Source organism: Meleagris gallopavo, chromosome 1, assembly GCF_000146605.3.
Source record: "Meleagris gallopavo isolate NT-WF06-2002-E0010 breed Aviagen turkey brand Nicholas breeding stock chromosome 1, Turkey_5.1, whole genome shotgun sequence".
NCBI classification, from domain to species: Eukaryota; Metazoa; Chordata; class Aves; order Galliformes; family Phasianidae; genus Meleagris; species Meleagris gallopavo.
Genome location: NC_015011.2, coordinates 80,886,016 through 80,896,402, shown reverse-complemented (window position 1 = coordinate 80,896,402; position 10,387 = coordinate 80,886,016). Strand labels below are relative to the sequence as shown.

General features: G+C 40.9%; 1 protein-coding gene across 5 annotated transcripts in view; it reads right to left on the bottom strand.

Moving 5' to 3' along the window:
- Positions 1-10,387, bottom strand: part of ZBTB20 (zinc finger and BTB domain containing 20) — a 397,155-nt gene that overhangs the window by 80,621 nt on the left and 306,147 nt on the right. The window contains exon 9 of one of the 5 annotated variants that reach the window (XM_031556022.1): positions 2,691-2,831. The exons of the other annotated variants lie outside the window; for them this stretch is intronic. The gene's annotated coding sequence lies outside the window, so the exon portion shown is untranslated. The remainder of the gene's footprint in view (positions 1-2,690; positions 2,832-10,387) is intronic. 5 annotated transcript variants of the gene reach the window in all.

Sequence of the window (10,387 nt, the reverse complement as noted above, 5' to 3'; positions counted from 1 at the left end):
TTTTTTTGCATCTTCAAGCGTACAATAAAAGCATATATCATCTTCTTAAAAGCTAATCTGACCAATGCAGATTGGAAGCATTTCAGTGCTTGGCCTGAAAAAAATGGCAACTTAGAAACTATCTTTTGTCTCATTCCATTTTCTCAGACCGAGGCGCACTAGGCATATTTTGAAAAGAAAATCGAAGTCCTTTAGAAATATAAATATCTGTCTTAATAGAAATCAAGCAGAATTTTACCTTAGCCATATAATTTTATCAAGGTTTGAGAACACAGACATCTTCAAAGTGCAGTGAATTTGTTACACTCTAAGACAGAGCTTTTGTAGCACCAGTGGCAAACTTTATCAGAATTATTTCACAGATGAAGAAAGACAAGAGAAACGACTCAAAATGTGAGGTAAAGATGCAGCAACTCTTTACACTGACTGCAGCGAAAATCAAAGATAAATGCAACCTTGCTGCTTGCACCTGATGACTCTGTAGCATTTTTTCAGCCTACATCCAATCAGTCTTCTCAGCAGCTCAGAGGCAGGAAACCACTAGCTAGTTTTGGAGTGGTTTGGAGCCATTTGGAACAAGGGTGCTAAGCGACTTGTCCAAGGCTGCGCTGCGAAAGGGAGCAGAGGTGAGGAACTGATCCAACTTCTTGTGCTCCAGCTCCTGGCACGAGGAGAGGTCCCACTGCAGAGGAGGCTGACTCAGACAGAGTAAACTTGAGAAAACCTAAAGCACAGTTACCCTCAGAAAGTTTTACCCTGCTCTTTGTTCTTCTGTCATTAGGAAAAAAAAAAAATCGACAACAACAACAACAGCAACAAAAAAAACAACAAAAACCAACTATGTATGTAGAAAGAGCTCTCTCTCACCTAATGAGGCCTCCCTTTTGTTATATTCTGAACACCGGAGTTTTAATTCTGAACAAGAGGGTTCTTAGGCAGAAAATTTGGCCAGGTTTTTTCCACAGAGTTTGAATGCATTCAGATGCTTTAAAACCATACCAGCTCCTCACGAACCTGAAGATTAAGCATTACATTTTCAAAGCTATAATGAGCGTTGGTATCCTGTGAGATAGGGAACCATCGACTGACTTAGAAGCCTTAGTCCATACTAGCACAAGTGAATTATCAGTATTTTTTGTTACTTTCTTCATATAATCTGCTATTTCCCCATCTGTCAGGATCTTACTGACCATCACCAACTATGTTTGTTTCTCTTTTCTGTTCTTTAATATCTCTATGATGCTTCACTCTTCATGCTATTTTCTGTGTCCATTTTAAAGACCCTCACTCTTATTTTAGCCTGTTTTCCTCTTTATAACCTAGTCTTCATGTTTACCTATGTGTTTCTTGCATTTCTGCCTACCTACTGTGAAAAAAAACCATTGCCTCTGCATAAGCTTTTCTTCCGTTTCACCATTTCTTCTGAAACCTGTACTTCCTTGCCCTTCAAATTCCATTACTCTGTAGCCCCTATATTCAAACCGTACTGTCATTGCCAAAAATTCACAATCAACAAGCAGAATTTCCTAATAACAAGTACAGCAAGAAGACTTCTGACAGAAGACGACTCTGTTATGCATAAGACCAAGGCTGAAGTTAGACAAACTCAGATTCAAAAATGAAATGGATGTTGAAATGCTTAGAAGAATTGACTTAAATATGGTCATTCTCTACTTAAAGATTAAGGTTACCTATCTTTCTGAAATATGTGCACCGGCTCACTGGAAGATATACGCTTCAATAAATGCAGTGGGCTTTACCACAGGAAGGGAAACAGATTAGACTTATCACAAAGGTCCTTGCTACTTGACCATCTTCAGAAATGAAAAGGCATCACAATCCAAGCTCCCTCTGACTTTGTTAGGCACTCTCACACATTGTTCCTACCTGCTAGTACATGTTGAGTAGTTTGGAGCAACTACTTTCCTCTTTAATTACAAAGATATTTCTCCATTTTTGCTGAGGTTTCCCTTCCCAAGCCAGGGCTTCCTGGCTGCCTTGAAAATGGTGATTAATCAAAACAAATGCGTTCCACTACTGTCCATCCATATGCAGAAAGAAAAACAGAACAATGTTTACTTTTCAAGAGTCTTCTCTCATTTCACAGCTCTAGTCTCTGTCCCAGCTTCTACTCAGGACTTTTCCAGTCTCCCTCCAATTAAACTGACCTTGTTTTCCTGGGCTCATTCAGATCCCCAATAAGAGCTCAAGATTAATAATTTTTTTTCTACTACATCTTAGAAAGATCTTTCAAAGATCTTAGCAGCCACAGAGCTGCTGGCCCAAGACACACAGAGTTATCAATGTCTCAATTTACATTCAATTACCATTTGGAAATTTATCTTCATCATCATAACTATGAAAGTCATGTTTTAACTATGGTACAATTAACAGATATGGAACCAACCATCGCAAAAACAGTGGACTTTTCAAAATCTGTTTAAATTCATTCTAAACTGCACATTTATGACATTGCAAAAATTTACTAAAGAAACATGAGTTGATATTTGTCCAGTGCTTTAACATGAGAAGTGCTGCTGTTGTCAAAAAGTCTATTGCGGACTTAAGTAGCTGTGAGAATGCAAAACAATTTAAAATGTGAATAGCTTTCGTAACTAATAGCAAGTAGGCAATATAACAGATGGCAACTCACATGAAAGGTAAACCGCATCTTAATAACAATAACTTACATTCAGAGGGGTAGTATTTCTTAGCTGTTAGCACATGGCACTGGGATCCAGCATTCCCAGGTTATCTTCCTGGCTCTGCCTCTGACTTGCTTTGTGCACTTAGAAAAGTCACTCAGAATCTCTATGCCTCAGTTTCCTCATCTGCAAAATGGAGATAATTCTTACAAAAACCAACAAGCAGCACAGGAGAAGAGGCTCAAGTCATTACTTTTATAAGAAACATTTTGAGACAAATGAAGGTATGGAAGAGTAGTGTTTGCTAACGCTACTACAACCAAATTCCAAGGTGGTTACTCCACTCAGCACAGAATGGAACAAGGCAGCAGCGTAACAATGCCCGGCATCACAGTGATAGAGTTCAGGCCAGGAGCTGAATATCACTGTGGCCAACTGACGCTTCAAAGGGAATTCAGGGAAGCCAAATATAATTACCTTAATTGAAATTTAGCCAGGACATTATGCAATCTGTAACAGCGGTCTGAATCTCTATTTTATAGCTCCCACAAAAGGGAACACCTACAGCTCTCCAGGTTTCTGTCATTATTAGTTGGCACATCACTTCATTTTGATCAGAAACAAGAGAGATTCTCACCCTCTGCCTCTGCTTTGTACAGCTCTACAGAGTTTCATGAAAGTCCTCCAAAGCAAGAATCAAAATGATCTTACACTGTCTGACATGAACATAACACAAAACGAAAAGGCTGCAAGATTAATGTTTCCTTTTGCATTCTGCTATATAACTTTTTTTTTGTATGAACGATAGGTTGAATTTATAACTATATCGGTAGTAGAGACTCTAAAAGGCTCCATTTTTGCCATGCTTTCCAGACAAAGATTTCACAGTGGTGACAATTTCATGTGAACAGGAGTTGTAGGGAAAGAAAAACACAACAACAAAAAACAACACACGAATAGATAGACAGACAGATGGATAGACAGATAGATATATAGGTATAGATACATAGTTTTTGCGTTAATTTATATATATATATATGAATGGATGGATGGATGGATGGATAAGTACATAAAAAAAAGAAACAGCTGATCTCACTGAAGAAGATTCTGGCATCTTCCTACTCCGTTTTCCTTGGTATTTCCTGATTTTCCAGCCAAAGAAATCATCATAAAACCCTTCTTTTCTGGGAGGAGGGAAAAAAAATCGTTTCTCACGCTAGCCCTTTAGGCTTTATGGGATATGTAGTTGAGATTAACAGGTCAAAGAGTTTTATGTGTCTCACTCCAAGGACTACATAAAGAATATTCTATGTAACTTATTGCTCTCCAGATGGTCAAAACCAAAAAGGCCAAAAATCATGTTTTGGGAAGTGTCAGTCACCCAAAGGATGTGGATTCTGCTTCTGCTATCTTCAGTGGAAACAGAATCACACTGATTTATACATTTTCATTTAAACTTTAAGTTCATACAAATAAATGTCTGGAAATTCCATGTTGTTATTTTCAAAAGAGATGAGCTCAAATCACAAAATCTGGATGTGGATGCCTAAAAGTGCCAGAAGTTCAGAAGAGTTTCAATCAAGAAAGCTGGCTCAGGCAAACTTTCAGTGTTTTCCCAGGATTTTTTGAAGGCCAATACAAAGGTCTAAAAGAGGAGAGAGGCATGTACAACATGGCAGAATTACAAAAAAACATTGCTTGGAATTTCCTAGGTTTTATGAGATTAAAAATTGTAAGTCTAATTTCTTTTAAAAAATTACATCTTTATAATTTTCATTTTGTATATGAAGAAACATTAAAAATTAAGAATAGAATGAGAGTGGAAAAATTAATAGGCTTCAATAATTAGTTAATCAGAAAATGTTCCTGTCTTATTGTGACTGTCCAACACATACGGGGGAAAAAAAAAAAAAGAAATAAAAGAAAAAAATAACCATGACTTTCTTCAGATTTTCCAAAATAACATGAGCTTTACCTTTGAATTTCAACTCAATTTGCTTTTTGGTGGTAAACCACTGAAGTTGGTGTTTAGGTTGAAATATCATCTTCCAATAACACTAATAGAGACACAGAATAAAAACATGCATCCTGGCAAAAATTAACCTGAATTTGTTCCTTACACTGGCCACATCAGATTGACACGAATTTTTCCCTAATGAAACGTCAAATGAAAGTGAAATGCCTTCTGCAAGCAGACCTTTTCACCAGGAGCTGGATCGGGGATCCCTAACATCGGAAGGCAGCAGGATGACTTACTATGCTGTAGGAAAACATATTTTGGTGGTGGTGATCCAGTCTGAGGCCCCATGAGCCACACACTGGTGCACTAAAGAGACGTGTGTCAGACAAGCTGTTTTGTCTCTTGGCTAACACATTCCCAGGCACTGAATAGATCCGGACTGGGCTGGCTTGTGAAAAAAAAAAAAAAGTCAGATGAAAGCAGGGAAATTAAGCCAAGCCAAAGTACAGCTTTGGTGCAATTCCACTGATTCCAAACTATGCTAACAAAACTTCGTTAGCAAGGGATCTGGCCTACTCTGCCCATACTAGAGCCATGCTCGCAAACATCAGCTGTGGCACTTGGCTTTCAAGTTGCTGCAGCTCTTCACTGTATTTATATAAAAAGGCAGCTAAATATGTATTTCATCGTGATTTTAGCTTAGAAAAACTCTGAGATAGAACAATCTCTCTGCAAAATTCCAAAAGTTTGAGAAGAATGATTATTTCTGTAACTAAAGCTGCAAAAAAGGCCATAAGCTTGAGAGCTGCCTTCTGCCTTGCAGGCCTGCTGCCCTTGAGCTTCAGCCTTGATGCTGAGCTCTTGCTGATTGTCAAGTCGCCCAAATTCATGGGTGGCTTTGAGAATGAGCTCACAAATAAATATCAGCAAGTACAATGGCTCAAATGGCCGGAGCGTACGTGGAGTACCAGGGAACACAATGAGTTGTGCACAAACAGCATGCAGTTTTTCAACATTTGTAACACTGATTTCAAAACCAAATTTCTTCCAGAAAAGCCCCTAATTCCTGCCTTTGAACCACGAGTGTGCCTGAGCACAAGATGCTAAAGGAAAGCTGGTTTCAAGTTGCCAGAGTAAGAAAGAAAAGGCAAGAAGACTCAAAATATTGCCTGTGGTCAAGGATTCTCTTACTTCTTATTCAGATCACTGGCAAAAAGGAAAGGCCTGCTGTTGAGAGCGAATAAGAGATACTTCAGCCTGTTCATAATTTTCTGTCAGAACTGGAGATCTATAACAACAAAGTTTGGGAATGCAGGAGTCATTTCAGCTCACGTATACCTCAAGTCCAACACGCTGTGCCTTGCAGTGTGACACTGCAGTTTCTGGTTTCCAGTTTGAGTGGATCACCTGAAATCCCAGTGTTCCAGCTCTGCTTTTAATTAGCTTCTTCTCAGGAAAACCTGCCTTGGCTTCGGTAGGAAGGTGCCTCAGCTTGATAAGGGAAAAGAAACACCACCACCTAGCAGGCAGACCTAGATGTGGTTCAGCACACTGGGAATGAAATACAGTTGTTTCTGGATTCACAACAAAAAATCCGTAGCTTATATTTGTCTAACATACAAGACTGCTTTTGTACGCTGGCCTAAGCATTCACCGGGGAGGAAATGCTGAAACTTATAGATCTTCAGCCCCACTGAGGTGAGCATTAGCACAGGCCATGTGCAGGCCACCCATGCCCCACAGCCTGGTGCAGCACAGCGGGGTGGGGACCCAAGCCCAGTCCACGGCACTCTGTGACCAAAACACCTCCCGCAGAAGTGTCATCGGCTTCTCTGTGTCACTGCGGAGCCAACGGGATTTCGGCCCTGACCAAACTCAGACGGGAAAAGCATGGAGCTTCACAAAAATCCAGCAGGAATCACAGAGGGAGCAAAGTTGTGTGAAAAGCTCGTCTGCCGGTTTGCTTGCCAAAGTGCATTACAATTCAGGTCGCACAAAACTGAAACAAACACTCTGAGTTCCTCACAAACAATCTAAAATTTTCCCCCTTTGAACCTACTTGTTTTGAAATGTCTTTAAGGATTTCTTCCCTTTCCTTTAAAAATCAGTTCTTACTAATTGTCAAAATAAACCCTTAGTTTAAAAACAGAACTGAAAACATCACATAGGAAAGTACCAAAACAAAACATTACCTCTGTTTGGGAGAGACAGACCTTTTCTTTCATATTTATTAATTTCATATTTTATAGCAACTAATTGTTTCTGCTGATGTGATATTGCATTTTTAGGCAAGAAGTTTTCCAGCAGTGTTTAGCCCAAGCCAACACTGAAAGAAGAAGTCATCGCACTGAACTAAAGAGGGACTCAGGATCACAAACACTGCTGTCTGCTTGGCTGCCCACCTCCGACTCTCACTGCTGTCTGGCTCTCCCCAGCCTATTCTGAGGCACCAGCACTCCAGTACAGCAAACTTCTGGGGATAGCAGGCACGAAGCAGCTCTGATACACAACTCTGGTCTGAACTACATTCCTGGAGCACAATATTTAATTTTCTGACAGCCCTAACTTACTGCTGCTCAGCTAAATGCAGGAAAGCCCGACAAAGGGATCGTTACCCAGCAGCTTGTTAGAGTCAGTGGGTAGAAGTGCCCAGATTAAACAGGCAAACAGCAAAAAGTTTACAGGAGTGACACAAATGGTGCTGGTCAGTGAGAGCTGTCCCAGCTCTGCTGTGACTGACACAGGTGCACTCTAACTCCAGCAGCAAAGCCAGAGGGATGCACATATGGATGGACAGAGAGGGGTGAGAGGAAGGGAGGGGGAAGAGGTAGAAAAAGAGAAATAGAACAGAAAGGTGTTCGTTGTTTTTCAACTCAACAATGAACTCCAATTTTGGCAGAGGATAAAAAACAGCCCTTGGAAATAATTAAGGCTTTTTTTCTTTTTTTTTTTTCCTTTTCTCTAAAGTTTCAGCACAAAAAGAGGGATTATAAAAGGAATACACTCGCACATAAAACTGGGGGGAAACTGGGGAGAAGGAAATGAAAGAAAAAGAAAACAAACAGACTCCTTGCAGGCCCATACTGCTAACGGGAGTCCAAATAAAGAGTCATATGATATCTGATAGTGCAGGACACATCGCCAGGAGCTGGAGCGGATTGCCTGCAGGAAGAAAGAGCCAGTGTGTGACTGCTCAAAGAGCTTTTCTTTCCTCTTTTTAATTTTTTTTTTTTTGCCCTCTCTCTCTTTTCTCCCATACTGTGAATGTGTGACTCTCAGGTCAGATCCACGAGGAGTCCTTGATAGGCAGTGATCGCCTTTCTCTGCACTTCTGGGAGCACAGATAGTGGCTGGAAGATGCCTTGTGCTCAAGAGTGAGGAGATAACTCCAGACTTCAGACCTGTCTGCCCTTTCTCCTCTGTCACCAGCTCCATGGTTCAGACACAAAATGCTCACAAAAACATCTTGTATTGGAAAAAAAAGGGAAAAAGAGAGGAAGAAAAAAGATCCGGAGAGGTAAAACATAGAGACTGCTTATCCTAAGGAAAACTTCAAAGGCCAAGTCTCGTTTCAGTGCTCTTTTGTTTACTTTTCCTCTGATTTTTTTCTCCTTTTTTCCCCTTTTCAGGAGTGAGGGAGCAGGACAGAGAAGTCAGTGAAAACACTGAGACCACGAAAACCACCCGGAGTTGGGAAAACTCTCTGGAGGAAGGAGGAAAGAGGAGGATTTCAAATAAAAGAGAGGAATTAGCAATTTGCCAAAAGTTCGCCTATTCATTATGTTTGTCAGCAGAGCAGTGAGCAGGTTTTGGTGTCTCTGCCAAGCCTTTCACGTTACCCTATTGAGCCCACAAACTGTTTGGACTTGAGGCTGCCGTCCCCGTTAATTCAAAGTACCGCAATCACCTGTTGGGAAGGGACTGGGCTGGTACTGAGGGTTGGGACATTTGGCTACCTCCTTCTGCCACCACAGCCATGTCCAGCAGAGCCTAGGGAGCCCGTGCGAAGTCCATACTGGTCATGGCTGGTTTTATTTCACTTCTGCAAGGGACGGGCTTCATCCACCAGGACTTTTTCCCCTACAGCACAGCGGTGTTCCCACAGCGGTGCAGACAGAGCCAAAGGACACGGTTTCCCTCTTTTATCTTATGAAGACTATAAAGGCACTAATTCTCAGCAAACACTCATACTACACAGAGACATTGCTCACAGCCAGTGCCACAGATACAGCTGCAGTACCTGTCTAGCTCTTACAGGCGATCTCTTCTGAGGGAAGCCCGCAGCATGAATATAAAAATCAAGGTATTGTAGTAATAATGCTCCATATCCAGGAACGATCACTGTAACTCTCCCATCATTTTGTCTAGTTCTATACAGCGTGTACTTCTCCTGCTTACGGTGTGGATATAATGCATGGTTTCCTCTGTTGTTTGCTGTACAACTGATATATATTGCGGTTCTGAGATAGGTAATTTGTCAATGCCAGGAAAATACAAATCAATAAAGGAGGGAAGGCAGAATTTGTCTAAATACAGACTTCCTCCAGCTACTGGATTTGCAGTGGTACATATTCTCAAACATCCTGCCCATTGTACAGCAAGCAGCAAAAAGAAGATATCATGTATGTTATATACCAGATGCAATAAATTTCCAGTCTAACCATCTCCCTAAACATGATGCATTATTCCTCTCTATATGGTGCAGGTAAAGATCTATGCCTTTTCCAGACGCGAATACACAAAGAGTGTATATATGACAAACACAGCCAGAAGAACAAAAAAATACCTCAGATTTATCCCTCGGACCTCCAGGAGGTCTGTCCCCAAATCCTCAATTTGGGGTTCTACAAGAGAACCAACTCAGAAGGAGAAATGGAGGGGGTCCCATCCACCAGGAGGAACAAACAAACAAACAAACAAAAAATCCCTGAGCTCCGACTGATCATTTGAGCTGCCAATGAGAGGTGACTTCTGGACAGATGGTCAGGGAAAATCTGGGGCCGTGGGCACAGACGCCGGTGCCCCATCTGTATTTTAGGATCCCAGCTCCAACAAGCCATTACCAACTTTTTTTCTAAGTGACAGAAAGTGAAAGATTTCTGTTCCTACCAATGTATTTATGTTTCACTGAAACCACCCCATTTTCTTCTTTTTTTTTCCCCTCCACGATAAGAATTTGTTGTTTGATTTTTTAAGTAAATAGAAACTGCTCACGATATAACTTTTATGCAGTGAAAGAAAAAGAAAAAAAAAAAAAGGACTAGGTAAGTTGGCAAAACAGCAATCAGATTTAAAGAAAGAGTGAAAAAGGGGAGAAAAGAACGACATATCAAACTCACTTGGTCTCGTCCCCCTTCCATTCCTGCTCTTATTAATTCCAAATTATAATTTGGAGGTAAGGGAACTGTATTTCCTTTCAATCTATTTTGCTGCTGCCACACATTCTGTGCCTTGCTTTTGCCTCTTCCCCTTTAGGAGGGGAAAAAAAAACCAACACAAAAACACCCTAATAAAAATAGAAAAACATATCTCCGGCATTAAGCTCGCTCTCCCCCTTCCTTTGTAAAGAACTCTTTGTTCTCTAGTGAAAATGCTGAAAAAACCCCGGGCTCCCTGAAACAAGTGCAAAACACTTAGAGGCTTTTGGGCTGGCTGGGAGCCAGGAACCCTCCCGCTGTCTGGTTAGGAAGAGAGGGAAGCGGAGAGAGAGGAGAGAGAGAGGGAAAAAATTGGAGCTTCCTTTAATAGACATAGGAAGCAGGTTTTCTTTTTTTTTTTCTTT